We start from the raw sequence: 17,241 nt of genomic DNA on the forward strand, positions 1-17,241 counted from the left end.
TCATAATTAGTCTAATTTACTTGATTCTACACTGTTGCTCAGAGCTATTATGTTGATCAAAGGCAAAGTAAAGTGATGTCAAGGGACTGGTGCCTCCAATATCCAAGATACAAAACTACTGAATCAATAGAGCAAAACAGACAGCATTGCTAAGTATAGCTTTAAGCAAACCTTAGCGCCAAATACAAAAACATCAATTGAACCCATTGATATCGGCATGAAAAATGCATGATTTCAGGAAAGTTCTTTTATCTATGACAAAAGATCAATAGCAGGAAGGGGTTATGAAATCAAAGCTGTTTTGCTAGTCATGCTAACAAAAAATAAAAGCTTTGGTGGGGCACAATATTGAAGAAGAAAGGGTTTGAGCAAACATAAATAAGCACAAGAAGTGAAGAATGATTACAGCTGAGTGTTTTAAATTTTCCAATTCAGCTACGCTGTTAGCCAATAAACAAGACAAGAGAAGTCAAGTCAGTTTAAAGCTGACATGACATTCAACCTCAAACGATTAAAAGACCGGTTAAGAGACGTTGTTCTGTTAAGCGGAATTCATTTAATTGGAACAGGTCAGCTGTGTCATACCTACTGTAGGCCTATGTGAAAAATGTGTTTGGCTTCATTTACATTGTGACTATTTTTATGCATCTCTTGCAAACAAGCACACAATGGGTTTGAAGGGTGCCCGACTGCGATATCTACTGGAGCGTCACTCATCTGTCATCAGAATTAAAATAACAAGTTACGGATGAGTGATCTGACAATAAGACTGACAAACTAAAGAAAACAAGTGTTGAAAAGATGACGCGACACATCATCGGAGACGCAATTTGCACTTCTGTTTTTTGGGTTTCATTTTGACTAGGTGTGCTCACTTGGTTTGTGAATAGAAGAAAATGAAATACATTTATTGTTAGAGTCAATGGAGGATAAATAAGGCGTCTGTTATTTAACATCAAAGGCCAACTCAGAATGTTCAAAATATTTAGTTTTAGTTTTATGTTATTTCAATTATAAAAATTAAATCAACAAAGAAATATAATAATATTGCACTGTAAACCAAAAACTTTTAAGAATAATAATAAAATGTGTTGTTCTCTAAAATAAAAGTATTATTATTATTACATTTACAATTGCAATATTTATGACCATCTTTTCTTTCAAACGTTAAATCATAGAGCTAATATTTTTATATAAAATCACAGGTATAGCTTCCCTTTTGTTGACAACAGATTAATAAATGCTTTTATATAACAAATCTGTGAAGATGACTGGTGCACTGAAAACTGTTTTGCCCTATACAGTCTCTCTGTACATAGTGTTCAGTAACACTGGAAAAACAGGCTGAGACAAAATGATAAACTGCCAGAACACATACAGTATTGCAACCATTGATTTCCATTTTTGTGTTTAAAGATTAAATGCCTCTATATTATGAACATTTGACAGAAAGGAACCATTTTAACGGTTCTCAAATGCATGCCTTTTTCATTTGAAAAGGCTAAAAGGGCATAATCTTGTGGTATCGCCCACTCCAGCATGTCTAAAGCTGGTTTGGGATGAAAACGGCGGCAACCGCTGTCAGCTGAGAATCACGGTTTGGTCCAGCACAGAAAGCAGAGACATACAGGGAGTATATGGGGCCGGGACACTTAGGGCCCGATGAGAGAGACGGCAGATAGCAATCAAAGTTCTTTCGTTTCGTGTGCCGTGCATACTGGAAGCCTAAACAAGGCCCGTGTTTTCATTTCCATACGCCATGCTCCGTCTTTTCTTTTGACAGAGATAAGATGTATAAATTATGAGCAGCTGACAAAGTCGACTCCAGCGCCCGAGGCTGCTCATCAATCATGTCCTGTGTGTCAGCAGGTAAGTGATGTGGCCCCCGGAGGCACAGCCCATTCTTAGACGGAGGGGGGAGAGAATTGGAGGGTGAGAGACAGGAAGAGAGAGAGAGAGAGAGAGAGAGAGAGAGAGAGAGAGAGAGAGAGAGAGAGAGAGAGAGAGAGAGAGAGAGAGAGGGAGAGAGAGACAAGCCTGTCAGAGCCCCAGCTCCATTGGCAGCTGATTCGTATTTTGCAGGCTCTTTAAAAGAAGAACAACAGCAAAAACAGCCATGGCAGACAAACAGACTTTATTTAGCATTATTTTATTTGTGTATTAATTTTGTAGCACGTAATTTTTTACAAAAAAATGATTTAAAGTTACAAACCTGTATGACTTACTTCACTTTCTGAAGGCATTGATGATTGTTATGGACACAAAAGAAAATGTTTTGAAGAACTGATTGAAAGTCAATGGTGTCCAAAGCAACACTGGACCCCATTGTCTTTCAATATGGGCAAAAAATGCTGTGTGTGTGTTTCACAGAAGAAAGCAAGTTATACAGGTTTGGAAGACATGAGGGTGAGTTAATGATGAGATCATTTTATTTTTTTGTGTGAAGTGTCTCTTTCCTCAGGTTGTGTTTGAGTCATTTTGAACCAGAGAGGATTTATTTTTTTATTTTTTTCTCTGAGAATGCTAGTTAACATTGTCGCATTTGATTAAAACTTACTGACTTTACTAAGCAGGGTATAACTACTACCCCCCAATTTTATTTTTTGTAATAAAAAATAAAAAATATTGAGTTCAGTCTTTTTGTCAATTTTTTTTCTTTCAATAAGGATAGGTTTTGTATTTATTTTTAAAAAATGATGATTGTAGCAGAGGGTTGGACTGACTGACTGACTGACTGACAGAGGGTTAACTCAGCATCTTAAAAACACACCAAAAAGAGTTCTTTTTCAATGCTCCACGTTAGGGGTGCGCACTACGCTGATGTGATCTGATAAACAGCCCTCAATGATAGTCAAAACCAGGAGTCTGCTCTCAGAAAGGCCACCGGTGGACCACCCAGCCACTGTGAAGGTGGAGCAGCAGACTTTTCTGAAGGCACTTATGTTGTCATGGATATATGTGATGAAGCACCGTGATAAGTCACTTTGAGTTCTGGCTGAAACCAAAGCCCGCTAATGAATGTGTAAACAACACCGCTGAGCAAAACAAAAGCTACGGCGCATGTTCGCACCTACGGCAAAGCCGAGCAGACAAGCCTCTCCAAATCACAGTAATAAGCACTGATTTAAACCGCGGTCCACCACACTGGTGAATGCCACATTTAACAAATGTTAAACGACTCATCCCATGAAGAATGTCTTCCCTGTTTGACAAAATGGCATTCATGTAGAGCAGGAGAAAGGGCAGGATCAAATTTCATGCAGAACGCTGAGCGCTGTGAGATAAAGGAAATGAGACAGCTCTCGGGGGAAATGACAGGTAAAACACAGATGTTTACACAGCACCATGCTAGAGAATATGCTTGGTTATTTCATCCTTATCTTTCTCTCCCGGGCAAGGAGCATACAGTAATCTGTGAGAGTGGATATAGCAGTGTCTGTGGCCTCTTCAGCTGTGTGGGTGAGTATAGATCAGAGACGCAGCGTGGCGGGACACATGTATACCTGCAGCGGCCTGGCCTCCATGTCACATGCACTGCGGAAATTCACTGAGGTCACAATCCGTGCTGCTCGGGCCTGCGGGCAGCGTTAAACAAATACCGCCTGAGAGGGGGTGACATAACAACACAAAAACACACAGCTGAGATGCTCTAAATACAGCTCTCGTGGTCTAGCCCTGAGGGGACAACATTTTAGTTGGATCTATCTATCTATCTATCTATCTATCTATCTATCTATCTATCTATCTATCTATCTATCTATCTATCTATACCTTGTTTTTTTACACAAAAGTAAGGTGTTTTCTATGAATGTACGATACTTCCGATTTATTATCCGCCATAAAGGAAATAATGATATATATATTATTTTTCTTTTTTCTTTTTTTTACAAACAAATGAACTTAGCATGGACAGCGTTCAGTTCTAAACACATTACATGCTTTGGCTGTCTCAAATGCATTTAATAATTAAAATCACACAACACTTTTTTTGATAAAGTCTGTTGAACTGTTATTCAATTATTTGTAGCAAAAAGCTAATTTAATATTTTATTGTTGACAGCTAAAAATGTAAACAATTTTGATCTCTTGCTACACTTATATAAACTTTTGTTCACAAGTTTGGGGTCAGTAAATTTTTTATGTTTTTGAAAATCAATTTGATCAGAATACAGTATAAAAAACAAAAACTTTTTGAAATGTATTACAATTTAAAATTAATGTTTTAATGTATTTTAAAGTCTCATTTATTACTGTAAAAATATTTTCAGCATCATTACTCCAGTCTTCAGTGTCACATGATCCTTCAGAAATCTGATGTGCAGAAATCTAAAATGCTGATTTGCGGCTCAAAAAAACTTTCTTAATATGATCAGTTAAAAACAGTTGTGCTAACTAATTTTTTTTTTTTGTGGAAACAATGACACTTTTTTTTAATGATTACTTTATGAATAGAAAGTACAATTGACAACATTTATTTTGTATTTATTGTAATATTATGTCTTTACTGTCACTTTTGATAAATTTAACAGTAAACTTACTGATCGCATACTTTTGAACCATTTAAGTGTATATGCAAATATTTACAAAAAAAAATACATATAGCTTTTTTGCAAGAAAATAACAGAATCAGAAATTGTACAAAAATGTAGACATGTCATAAAGTCACTGCACCGTTATGCTAAATAAATCAGTTAATGTTGAGTCATCTGTTAATGTTAAAACAACTGACAACTGTGAAAGAGCAAACAGCCACTATGATGGAATGTCTAAATAAATGATGTACACCACAAGTCATGAGCTCATGGCTATTACCGGCTCTGTTTAATCAAACTCTGCTCCCACAAAGCGTTCTGGTCATGTGCAGCTGGACTCAAAAAAGAACTGTGTTTGGACAAAGTGCAAAGCGAAACATTACTGGATTATCTAACCGAAAATATTTGTACCAGCCAGCAATGGCCCCCATTCATCCAACAATAACGCAAGAAAAATAACACAGAGCATTTGATCTGAGCGAGAGATTTCGTGTAAGCAGGTCTAAGCCTATTATTCAGTTAAAGATTTGTTTATTTGAAGATAAACAAGAGTGTTCAAAGTGGCAAGACATGTCGAGTCAGTGACCAGTTATGGAAATCTAAATGGAAAATGGATGGGTTGTGAAACAAGTCTTTCTGCAGTGTTCTCTGTTGCAAACATCTTTGTTAAACCTGATTATTAAGTGTTGACTGAGATCAGTCAATCAAGTCATTGAATAACCAGCTTCACTTAGAAATATTTGGCATTAAAGAAGTAAAATGAACTTCTGAACTGAGTATCATACAGGGAGTGCCAATGCCTTATCAAATTTCTTTAGAGCTAGTAGGAGCTAAACAAGGAAGTTGATTAACAGCAAGCTCTACTGGGCATGAACTTCCATGGATATGCGCACTATGATGATATGACATCATAATGAGTGATGAGTGAGCTCGGAGACGAGTATGCATTGTAATGTTCAATTGTGAGTCGAAAAGGCCATTAAAATGAATAGTCATGTCTTTAAAGCCAGATATTATTTTATAGTGACATGTACAATTGCAGCTCCCAGCAGGCTGTAAAAAACCACATTAATCTTGAGTTAGAATATGAAACCATCACTATATCTCATTTCACAAGACAGGCAAGCAGATGCCTTCAAAATGTGATACTGATGGCAAGCTTGCCAGCCTAAGTCATGACATAGATATCCCTCAGTGTTAAAGAGATTATATGACTAATCAAAGATAGCACGGGTTAGTAAATAAAAACTGAATGATGAATGGAATAAACAAAGACAGACTGGAAAGGTCAAGAAGCTTTCTGACTAAACTGTGCAAAATGACCTGTTAATGCATTTTGTGTGTGTGTGTGTGTAAAATACGTAAATTATTAATCAAAATTACCTTTAAAATCAAGTCAAATTACCTTAACACCAGGACTGATTCTGGTAAAAGCCACTTTTCATGATACAATCAATTCCAGATGGATAAAATCAAGACCTGTGCTAAATATATATTATTATATATATTTTAAGAAATACATCAAGTAACAAGTAAAAATAACAGCGATCTGTATTTCACGTTAATGTTAACGATTAAAGGACAGTTAGACCAATTCAAGTCCTTACTTTGTGTTCTGATAATAAAGTGAACAATTTCCCATAGTAAACAAATCTGGAAGTAGTGTAGTATACAGAGAAGGTGGATGTTTACAAGTTCTTGCTGAACTTACAAGAGAATCATATTAGCAAAGACAATATTGATCTTCCCTGTGATGTGCAGTTCAAGAGAAGCTGGATGAAAAAAAAGTCAGCCGCCATTTTGAAACGGTTCCCCCACTGGGCTACAGAGCGTACTCACTCTTAACACCAAAGAGAAGGAGGCCTGTCATGTCTGGCATGATGAGCTCAAAGTCTGGTCATGGCCTGGAGCGCCAGCAAGGCGTCTGGCTCAAAAGCGGCCTGGAAACAAACAGTCTCTCAAGCGCTTGACAGACACACAGAGAGCTCAGACCAGCCCCACACACCAGACAGGTGTCAGCCAGTCCTGACATGAATGACATCCAGGATTGCCCCAAAAACAGCGCTGCAAACTGATGAAAGCAGTCAGAAGCTTCTTTTTTTCCCTCTGATCAGAGAAAACGTCTACGTCTAGTCCGTGGCATTATTTTCTTTCTCGTTTTCTCCTCTGATAGCACATGCAACCTTTTAGAAGCAGCTCCGAGACGAGTATCAAGTAAGGTTTATTTGAGTGACTTTTTAAATTAGAAAAACATGAAGCGTTTTGTAGGGACATGTTACCGTTTCGATGTCTGCGGAATGGAGGAGAGCTGTCTGGAAGTCTGATGAGTTATGACAGGATCTGATTTAACAGCTGAGTCTTGCTTTACAGCTGAGAAAAGGGCCAGGTCCCTTGTGCTTTTGGAAGAGGTGTGATGAAAGTAGGAACAGCCCACTTATCACGTTACCTGAAACAAGCCCGTCGACTGTTGCTTCCAGCTGGCGAGCAAACATGGCAAGGCAGTGGCTATTGTGCCACTGGCAGGCTACTGTTCCCACTGCCAATATCAGGTGATTCAGAGATATTATTTTATCCTGTGTCGGAGCGCAGGGTTACAACTGTGACTTTTATACACTAGGAGAGGAAGGAAGCCTCAATAATAGCTTATTGTTGTCAGTTTGTATCTCAGCACTCGGTTGGCAGCAGCTGGAAAGGAATCCGCACCTTTGTAACACCTGCAGAGAGGGCAGACTGGCTCTCCTCCACCCTTCTCTCTGTCAACAGAGCATTGGTGGTGCCGTAACCCAACTCTCCCTTTGCAGTCCCTCAATGCAACCTGCAGTCTAGAGCGTGCAGATTAAACACAATGACCAGACATGTCCTTCTCACGGATGGAGTTGCGGGACACGACTGACACGCACGGGAAGCTAAGAGTTTTGCTCGCAATGGAGTTTCTACTGCGATTTCACCTCATGACTTCACATCATTTGGAATTTATGGTTTACACAGGGTGAAACTTGATGGCTGCTCGGGGATGTTATCATGCTTGAATAAGTCCAAGTAATGCTTTAATCCTAGCTATTAGCCTTGTCTGTATTATTCAAGGGCCAACGTTTATACGGCAAATTCTGACTTACAGTTCAGCCTGAATTAAAATGTCTGAGGTTTATGGCATCCTGGACCTGTTTCAAGCACTTAAAAATATGTGACAACCTTATTCAGGGCAACAGAGCCATGAATCTGTCAGCTCCACAGTGAATGCCAGCTTCCCGAAGGTCACATGCTGGGTATTAATAGCCAGACACTAATGTCAGAAGTCACAACTGTCCTCAACACCTGTGCAATATACTGTTAATTAAAAAACAAGATGAAGCCTACTCCAACATTTAACTGGGTAAAGCGTCCTCTCTGGTTACAAACGTCAACATGCTCATTTATTACTTCACCAGCATGTGGAAATCCAAGAAATGACTTAAACGTTCACAATGCCAGTCAAGCTTAAAAATAAGATGTATTATTTGCCATTCATTAATGGCCAGTGCCCATTCACCACATTTTTTTTTACTCGCTGCCCAATGCTATGGTGTTCTGGGAGGTTGCTAGGGCACTGCTAGACAGTTGGTAAGGGGTTCTGTGTAGTTGTTTTTGTGTTGCTATGTGGCTTCTAGGGTGTTCTAGGGTTGCTAAGTTGCTATGGATTTCCGTGTGGTTGCTAAGATGCTCTGGTGGTTGTTTGGATGTTGCTATGTGGTTGCTAGGGTGTTCTCGGTGGTTACTTATCAGCCCAAAGCTAACACTGAAATGAAATAATAAAAAATAAAAATGAAAAAATTAATAGCTTTTTTTTCCCCAGCACAATTGTCTAAATACCTATTAAATTAGAGAAATTTAAGAACGCATTTTAAGATGATTAAAATATAAAACATAGAATTTATGTTTATATTTAAGCATACATCTAACAAGATTTAGTGCCGTTTGATAAAAAAATAAAAAATAAAATAAAAAGGGGTAAGAAAAAATAGATATGTTCTCAGAAGAAAGTCAAAAGTTTGTTGTTTTTGTATATAAAATGTATTTTGTATAAAAAATGTATTTAATATAATGTTTTAGCAGACATTACTTCAGTGTCACACGATCCTTCAGAACACAACATAGGTGATTCAGATATCAGATGTTTAAATGGAAAATGAGACAAAATTACTCATTTGACTCCTCAGCATTTATGAACATGGCACTAATGATGGAGGGTGAGATATGCAGCCAATTTGAATAGTTTGGGGTTTGAGGTTTTAAAAGGGGTCTTTCTCTTTCCCTCAATCACTTTCTCTGTCTCTTGTAAGTAAAGGATGAATGTGGTGTGAGTATCACTTGACCCTGCTGACCTGCGGGCGACCCCAGAGGCACACAGGGTTTGCAGGAGGCCTGTGCTCTGATGGATCAGAGACTCTCTCCTTTCATAGTGTGAATGAGGAGAATGGGCCTCCCTCTCACAGGCCATTCAACAATGTGGAGGGCTGCTGCATTAAGAATGCACCGTGAATAATGAACACGATTAACCCTCACAGTCCCAAACATACCTGAGATAGTGTTCACACTTTTGTGTGTTTGTGTGTGCTATGTTTCTTTTCAAGCAGTGGTTCCCAAACTTTTTACAGTGGTGTACACCCTTCATTTAACATCCTTCTGCGTACCCCATCTCTTCCACTTAGACTGCAGTCACACCTCTTTCATAAAGGGACGATATTTTCAGGTGCATTTTTTTTTACCTTTATAAGGGCAATGTTTTTCTAACCTTATTAAATGTATGTGTTGTGTTCTATGTCAAATTCTTAAAATTCCATTAATTTAATTATTAATATAATAAATAAAGCAATAAATTAAACTAAATCAACAGTTTGGGGCCCAGTTTTGGAACCACTGTTTTAGAGTATAGAGTCGTTAGCTTAGCAACATGCTAATGCCAAATTCTCTTTAAATCTATTTAGTTCTAATAACAATTAAATTATCAAAATGAATGAAATTACTGGAAGAATTTTCTTTCCTGATTTTTTTTTTCTTCAAACTGGCCATATATGTTGTTGTTTGTTTTTTGTAAGGCTAATAGAGTGCATGCAGGGATGACATATTTTTTAGGAAGTCCCTCGACAAAACCCTATAAGGATTTTCCACTGGTTTTCAGATTATTGCAGAAAATAAGCTCTGTGACCAACAAAAGTTTATGATTCTTACATTTTTGTTTTGTTCAACATGGTAATCTTCACACAATTTTTATGAATTTTGAAGCATAGGTACAATCACCACAGGTAGAAAGCTAAATATAGGCTATAAAGACTACACCACGGTCGCATTACTTTAACATCACCATCCTAGTCTTATGAGAACTCTTTAAGTCTTAAAAAAAAAAAAAAAAAATCCCTGAAAGTTAAACAATGCATATTAATTCTAGAGAGCATTTCACTGGGCAAAGATTTGGATATGCCCCCATGGGCAGTATATCGAGTTTGTACGATATATCAATATATTTTTATAAACAATATAGGATAAGGCAATACCGTTTATATAGATATACAGTAGTTTGATATTGGAGGAGGATACATAGTGAGCTGCTGTGAGGAAAGTGCATTATCCATTTTGTCCTAAACATGAGGCATGCTTTATATTAAGGGCTTCAAAATAACTCGTAAGATAATGTTAACGTGTCCGGAAAAAAGTAGAAAAAAAAAGTAGAAAATTCCAAGATGTATCGCACATCGTCATTCAGCCAAAAACTACAGCAGATATGATTTTTTGGGGGGTCTATATTGCCCAGCTCTATCCTGAGTGCAAAGTAAAAGTGCAGTGCACTTTAGGGCCCTTTCACACCTACCTTGTTTGGTCCGGATTTTCAAAATCAAAATTACAGGTGTGAAACCTCCCCCGGACCACGGTCCGGACCAAACAGACGAAATTTAGTCAGATGAAAAGAGGTAGTCTCGGTCCGGATCAAACTGAACAAAGGTTTGGTTAGTTTCTAGTGTGAAAGCATTTTCTGTAAGGTTCGGACTTTCAGACCATTTACAGGAATTTCCGGTGGTTCCCGTGTAGCCTAAACAACGGAAGAAGAATATTTATGTGCAGATCTGTCAGTCCTGCCCACAGCGTTTCTTCCAGCTGATTCACACGCGCACACACACACACACACACACACACACACACACACACACACACACACACACACACACACACACACACACACACACACATTTGTCCTGCGTCCTGCCGGCGACGATAAAATGTTTGCACAACGAGGACGTTCATTTGGCGAATTTGAATATTAATTTGCCGTAATAATAACAGTACAGTGGCAACGATATGCGTCTGTTCATTCATTGTTGTCAAAGTTACCCGCCGAATTAACAACACGCTGACGTCAGACGCACGTCCGTTTACAAAGCAATCAATGTCAAGATGCAGCCCACATAGATGATGACTACAGGACGCAAGTACGTCATGTAAAGTTCTTTAGTGCGCTCGCATAATTGCAATGTGAAACCAAACCAAAACTAACCGAATGTATACAATGTATCAAAACATGAACTTTGGTTCGGACCTTGGTGCGGACTTTCAGGTGTGAAAACGCCCTTAATCTCACGCAGGCCTCGGCTGTTTGTTCTCAAACAGAGCAGATCTGCAACCTAACTCCACCACTCTGCTCATGTGTGCACATCTACCTATTAGCACAGGTTTACCCTGCCTGACCCCTCATGACATGAATTATATACCCATCTGCCTGCTGAGGACAAAAAGAACTGTACACTCTAAAAAGCGCTGGGTTGTTTCCCTAACCCAAATGTTGGGTTGAGGCAGTTGGATCTAGGGTTGGGTCAGTTTGACCCAACGTTGGTTTATAAATGTCAACCCAACGCATTGGGTTGTAGAAGTAACGGTTGGAGATGCTTCTGCGTGCCCGCCCTTTCAAGAGCTGAGGACGACGGACAAGACACACAACTTTGCCCTGCTCCAAGTAAGTTGATTTATATAACATCAAACGGTGAGATATACCACATAAAGTTTTGTTTAATTGTCTTAGTTATAGGTAGTTAGCTTGATTACTGATGGGAACGCTATTTTGAGCCTGGGTCGTTTAAACTACATAATAGCCTACCGATCGCAAATTAGAAATCAGATAACATTTTGAACCGCTGATATTGAGGTCGCCAAATATTTACGATTGAATTTGCATTGCTTAAGTAAATGGCACTTCGATATGTATGAAATGTTCCCTAACTATTTCAAATTTCTATGCGAAAAAAGTAGTTTTGAAACAAGCTATAGCTAACTATTAGCTGCTAATAGGCTATGGCCATACGTCCGGCTATAAGGACAGTCTGGTTTTTTTAAGGGTCTGTCCGCCGTCCGGCGCAGCTTTGAGACGGACGCTCATTTGTCATACAACTAACCTAGGATTGTTATGGTGAGTTTTCTTTTAGTTATATCTTATTTTCGGAAATGTATGTGACGAGTTTACAAGCTAATTAAGTCTCAAACGCCGTCTGTAAAACAGGAAAAAACTTGATTACACGAGTAAATAACTACTTTGACCGAATATATCTGTGTATATATAAACCCCATGCATTTTATTTTACTGACATAAGCCTGTATTTGGCGATAATCGCCTGTTTTTGCACTCGTGAAGTTCAACATGAAAGCTTAGCGGCAGCCTCGTTACTCACAGTAACATGCCATGCAGGATAGAATTGCGAAACATTATTGGATAATTCTTATAATTGACATTTCTTTGGGCCAATCGAGATCTTAGCACTTTTTCTCTTGGCCAATCGGAATCTTAGCACTTGCGTCAGAATCTTGAAGCACACAGCGTCAACTGAGCTCATCATGAGACGCCTGGGCCTGCTGGCTTCCGTGCGAGTCTAATGTAAACTCGCGCATGCATTTTCCTGCATTGAACTTGTTTTAGCGCCCGCCAAAGTCTTATTTGATCGGTGAGTAATGTAGATGAACAGCTGCGTTTGTGACGGCGTATGCTTAACTGAAAGAACCACCAGAGAGAGAGAGCCGGTCGCGCGCGCGCGCACTCTGTAAACAAGACTTCACCGTCTCCAAACTAAGCGCTGTCTTGCTCTCTCTCCCTCGCACATATTAATCAAAATAAATCGACACGGTGGTAAAAGGTCGGAAGACCAAAGTTTCATGTGGAGCATTCGGATATATTTTTTTTCCTGAATTACCGCTGGTGTGAATTGTGCTAAATAAGTTGTCTTATCTTCTCTGAAAAAAATTCCGGACATTCAGCTGACATAAAACAACACTTTAATCAAACGAAAAAAACTATCCAGTGTTGAAATGTTTTCTGTGTTGACACAAATCTTGGATGTCCATGTCCTAAATGCTGGGATAATCACACAACGGGCACGACACGTCCAATTCGCGAACTAATGACTCCTTTGAACCGATTCATTATCATGAATGGTTAAAGCAACAACATGGAAATTTTCCTCTGCGGTCGCCCTACAGGTTGGAAGCGGAATTGTCCATTACCGCTGTCGTAAAACGATTTACGGTTACTGTATATGAAGCATGCAGGTTTTTTTCATATGGGCAATGATAATATTATTAATCTTCCCCCTTTCATAATTTATACATGTTTAGTAGACTAAACATTTTAACTCAAACATTTGCGATTTGCATGTCGATTGCAATGCTCAAATCTGAACGAGAATGATAGCGATAGCATCCTAACCATCTAAAACTACCATGTTAGTGTTTACTAGCTACCAGATTGATAATTCGCTCATCTACTAGCTGATTCATGAAGATAAATAAATGGAGGACCAGATAGTTTCCGTAACGTAGCCAGGCAGACAACAGATTAGAAAAACTAAAGATAGTATGCAAGCAATTTACAGTTACTTACTAGTTCAACAGCATGACGGCCAAGTCAGCATCGGTCTGGTAACTCTCCTCCTCCATAAGCTAACGCCAGCGAGCAAACGCTCGACCAATATTGATCCTCGTCCTGCCTTTCAGATTATCACTCTCCCTTTTCCTCTTCCGACTCTACTCCGACAAAACCTTGGACTTCTTACGTTTCGCTGCTGCTTCAGCCATGACGAAAACAAACGCGCTGGTTGGCCACATTTGAGGAAGTGGTGGGCAAAGTGACGTATGCCGTAAAGCAGTCGAATTTTGTAGTTCTTTTTGAGCGCTGGTTACTACCCGCACCCCGAAGTTACATAGTGCCAGTAAAAGCGATACAGACCCCGTCAGGCTATGGCAGACGTCTCATTCAACCTATTGTAAGTCGATGTACCATCACAAGGGTCTTGGAAATATATTATGAAGGTTGAAAAGTTACATGTTGTTACTTTAAAACAACTGATCTTTCCAACAGTGAACTCAGGAGACGTCTGAATCGGTGTATAATCAGTAACACTTTACAATAAGGTTCTATGCATTACATAAATTACATAAAAAAGTACAGTTTGCTTACTCAAGCTTAAACTTTAAAATAAATAAAACCACTTGTTTTTTTTTTAAAAGCATATGACTAAATTTTTCCATACAGTGCTATTAAGAATCGATAAGAGAATCGTTAAAGAATCGGATCGATAATCAGAATCGTCAGTGGCATTATTATTGATAAAATCGTATCAATCTATGTGAAGACAGTAAAATTATAATCAAACATTAAAGAACATACATGTTTATTCATTTTTTTTCTTTTTAGAGTTAAAAGATTAAAACATTTTGCTAACATAAGGTCTTATTGTGTCACTGTCAGTCTTTTTACATCAGTGCAAAACCTGCTCCCCTCCATCTCTCCCCCCGCTCTATTCCCCTCCACACACCCCTCCCCTGCTCCTCTACCTCTCTCCCACGTCCCCCTCTCCTCTCTCAGCCTCATCCTACCATAGAGAGTTAAAGGAGGTGTTCAGGTGTTAATTTTTTTGCAACCTGGACCTTATTTCTAGCATGAAATAAGTTAATTTACTCACCTAAACAATTTGGTGTAACTTGCATTCATTCAGGAGATCTACTCACAATTGTTTGTGTGAGTAAATTAACATATTTCATGCTAGAAATAAGGTCCAGGTTGCAAAAAACAGAACTTGTCTTTTAACAAGTTCAAAACTCTAAGCAATCAACTATAAGTAATCAAATATTTATTGAGTGTCCTTTTTCTTTGTCTTTCTAATAGATGGATAACTTTGTGAAGGACAAACTGTCTGAGTGGAACCTTATTAATTTAATCCCTGCGTTTGAAGGTATGTAACAATCCATTTCATTGTTAGAATTAAACACCATGCCAATTTTCTTTCTCTTTCTCTCATGTGTAATACTGCATAGTATTGTAAGTACTGGTTGAATAAATGAATGTTGTGTATTTTGTATGTGTGACCCTGTTAAATATTTGTGCCCCATTGCTTACTAAATCATTGACTTTTCCTGCACTTTTCCTGGACTTAGATATCCCAAGATTTTGTGGTGCTGCAGCCCGAGGCCCCAGACAAATTGACAGCAAATTGGAACACACTATTCGCCCCAAGGATCATCAATCTGGCACAATAGGAAAAAACGGAGATCACAAAAAACTTTGATCTTCTTTCAGCAGGTAATGTTATTTGTAGAATGTTGATTTGAGATTTACGCTTGTGGGACACTGGGACTTCTCTTCTGCTTATACATTGTTTATTGTTTCTGTATTGCAAACAATTAATGAATGAACACTTTTCGGTAACACTTTACAATAAGGTACAAAAAAATTCCTTGGTTACTAGGGAACTACCCATTAGTTCCTGATTAGTTCCCTAAGGAGTTCCCTAGTAACTAAGCATTCTTTGTGTCACTTATTGTAAAGTGTTACCAGATGAACTAATCAGGAACTACTGGTTACTTGCTAGGGAACTAATCAGGAACTGCTGGGTAGTTAACCAGTACTTACTGGTGAACTCCCAACTCAGCCTTATTAGGGGACTACTGGTTAGTTACCAGGGAAAACAATAAGTGTTACCCACTTTTCCTATATTGTGAAAAATCTTCCTTCCTCCAACCATAAGATACATTTACTGTTGTATTTGACTGATGAATCTATCATATATATTTTACAGAAAAACAAGGGGAGGTTGCGTTGCAGCTGCTCCCGGTGTTGCTGCCAACCGGGGTATACAAGGTTGGCAGAAAACTGTGCCGCCCCAGCCGCCTTGAGTTCAGAAGGGCTTTTATTGATGTTAAGCCTGTAAGTTACTATGATTTTTACCTGAATTTATTTTTCTTCCTTATTATGAAGCTAAGGCATAGCACGTAAATCATGACAACTCTGGTGATATTGCTGTTGCTGTTACAAGTACCTGACCTGTTCAAACAACTTCCTTTTGTTTTGTTTTTCTTACAGGTTGGAACTAACCTGGCGGAATACCTGACAAAGGCACCCACAGAGTACCCCTTTGTACTCATGTTGGGGGACGGGCATCAGTGCTCCCAGGCCTTTGTTGTCATCAATGGGACAGGTCTGGAGCACCCTTCCCTTCTGGGAGCTGTAGATGTCTGCTTTAAGGCTTTTTTTGTTTTTGACATCGCATACCCAAAAGTTTGCAGCAAAGTTTGGGAGTTTATCCAAACAGCGCTCTTTGAAATCCCTGGACAAGAGGCAAATGAGGTCAAAATTCTCCAGGCTCAATTTAATTCCATTTAAATCCTTGAACTTGAACTAAATGTTTAATCAATTGCTAATGAATTCATTTTAAATTGTAATGAATTGTATGAAATGAATAAATATATTTTTAAAGACCAACTCATGTCAATTGAAGATCTTTTAATTGGTAAATAAGAAATACAAACATGCATTGATAGAATAATGTTTTGAATATTATCTTTAATTTTATAAAAATAACTGTACAAGTTGCTTTCATAATGCAAAGGTTAATTGAAAAAAGTAATTTTTAATCCAAATGATACCCATGACCCATAATTTGGGTTGTATTCTTCAACCCATTGTTTAGTCAGTTCAACCCAACAATTTAGTAATTTCTACCCAACTTTGGGTAGAAAACATAACCCAACATGTTGGGTTAAATCAATAACCCAACATGTTGGGTTAAAATAACCCAGCGCTGGGTGAGACCCTTTTTGACCCAGCAGCTGGGTTATAAAATAACCCAACTTGGGTTGTTTTCAACCCAGCAGTTTTTAGAGTGTAGGCTTGGTCTATAGCCATGGCTCTCAATGCTGCTTGATTCACTCAGCTTTCTCATTAATCTTCTCCATCCAAATGCCTAAATTACTGCTTTTATGGACACGTTTAACGTTCACACACTCATTCGGTTTCAGCAGCCCGAGGCTTCTTGTACTCTGGTTCTTCACCACCCACATGGGCTGTTTATTTACTGCTAGGCTTGTTAGTGGCCATTAAACTCATCTAAAATAAAAGTCAACATTGTCAAAGCAGTAATATGGTTTATTCGATGGCTTGTCTCGTAAATAGAGAATATTAATTGACTAATGCAATTACGTCATATAGGCAGGGCCGCGGCATGCATACCCAGTGCTGAGGGTGATTGATTATTTTATGGCATACTGAGCTGCTATATTCTTGTTCGGATCTCATAAAGCACTGCTATATATGGATATAACAATGGCGGGATGACAAGCAGGCTAACCGGAGATGGGGAAATGCGAACTGTCTGATGGCTAACGACAAAAACAAAACAAAACAACAAATAGGCACTGACTC

At 38.6% G+C, this 17,241-nt stretch overlaps 1 protein-coding gene and 1 long non-coding RNA gene across 2 annotated transcripts in view; one reads left to right on the forward strand and one right to left on the reverse strand.

The window, feature by feature from the left end:
- Nucleotides 1–17,241, reverse strand: part of lrmda (leucine rich melanocyte differentiation associated) — a 283,768-nt gene that overhangs the window by 68,632 nt on the left and 197,895 nt on the right. The window lies entirely within an intron of this gene.
- On the forward strand, nucleotides 14,989–16,248 carry LOC311069736. Its single transcript, XR_014603555.1, has 3 exons — nucleotides 14,989–15,123; nucleotides 15,620–15,747; nucleotides 15,904–16,248. It is a non-coding gene; the product is annotated as an uncharacterized lncRNA (long non-coding RNA).

The sequence above is a fragment of the Abramis brama genome, assembly GCF_963993115.1.
Source record: "Abramis brama genome assembly, chromosome: 19".
Classification (NCBI taxonomy): Eukaryota; Metazoa; Chordata; class Actinopteri; order Cypriniformes; family Leuciscidae; genus Abramis; species Abramis brama.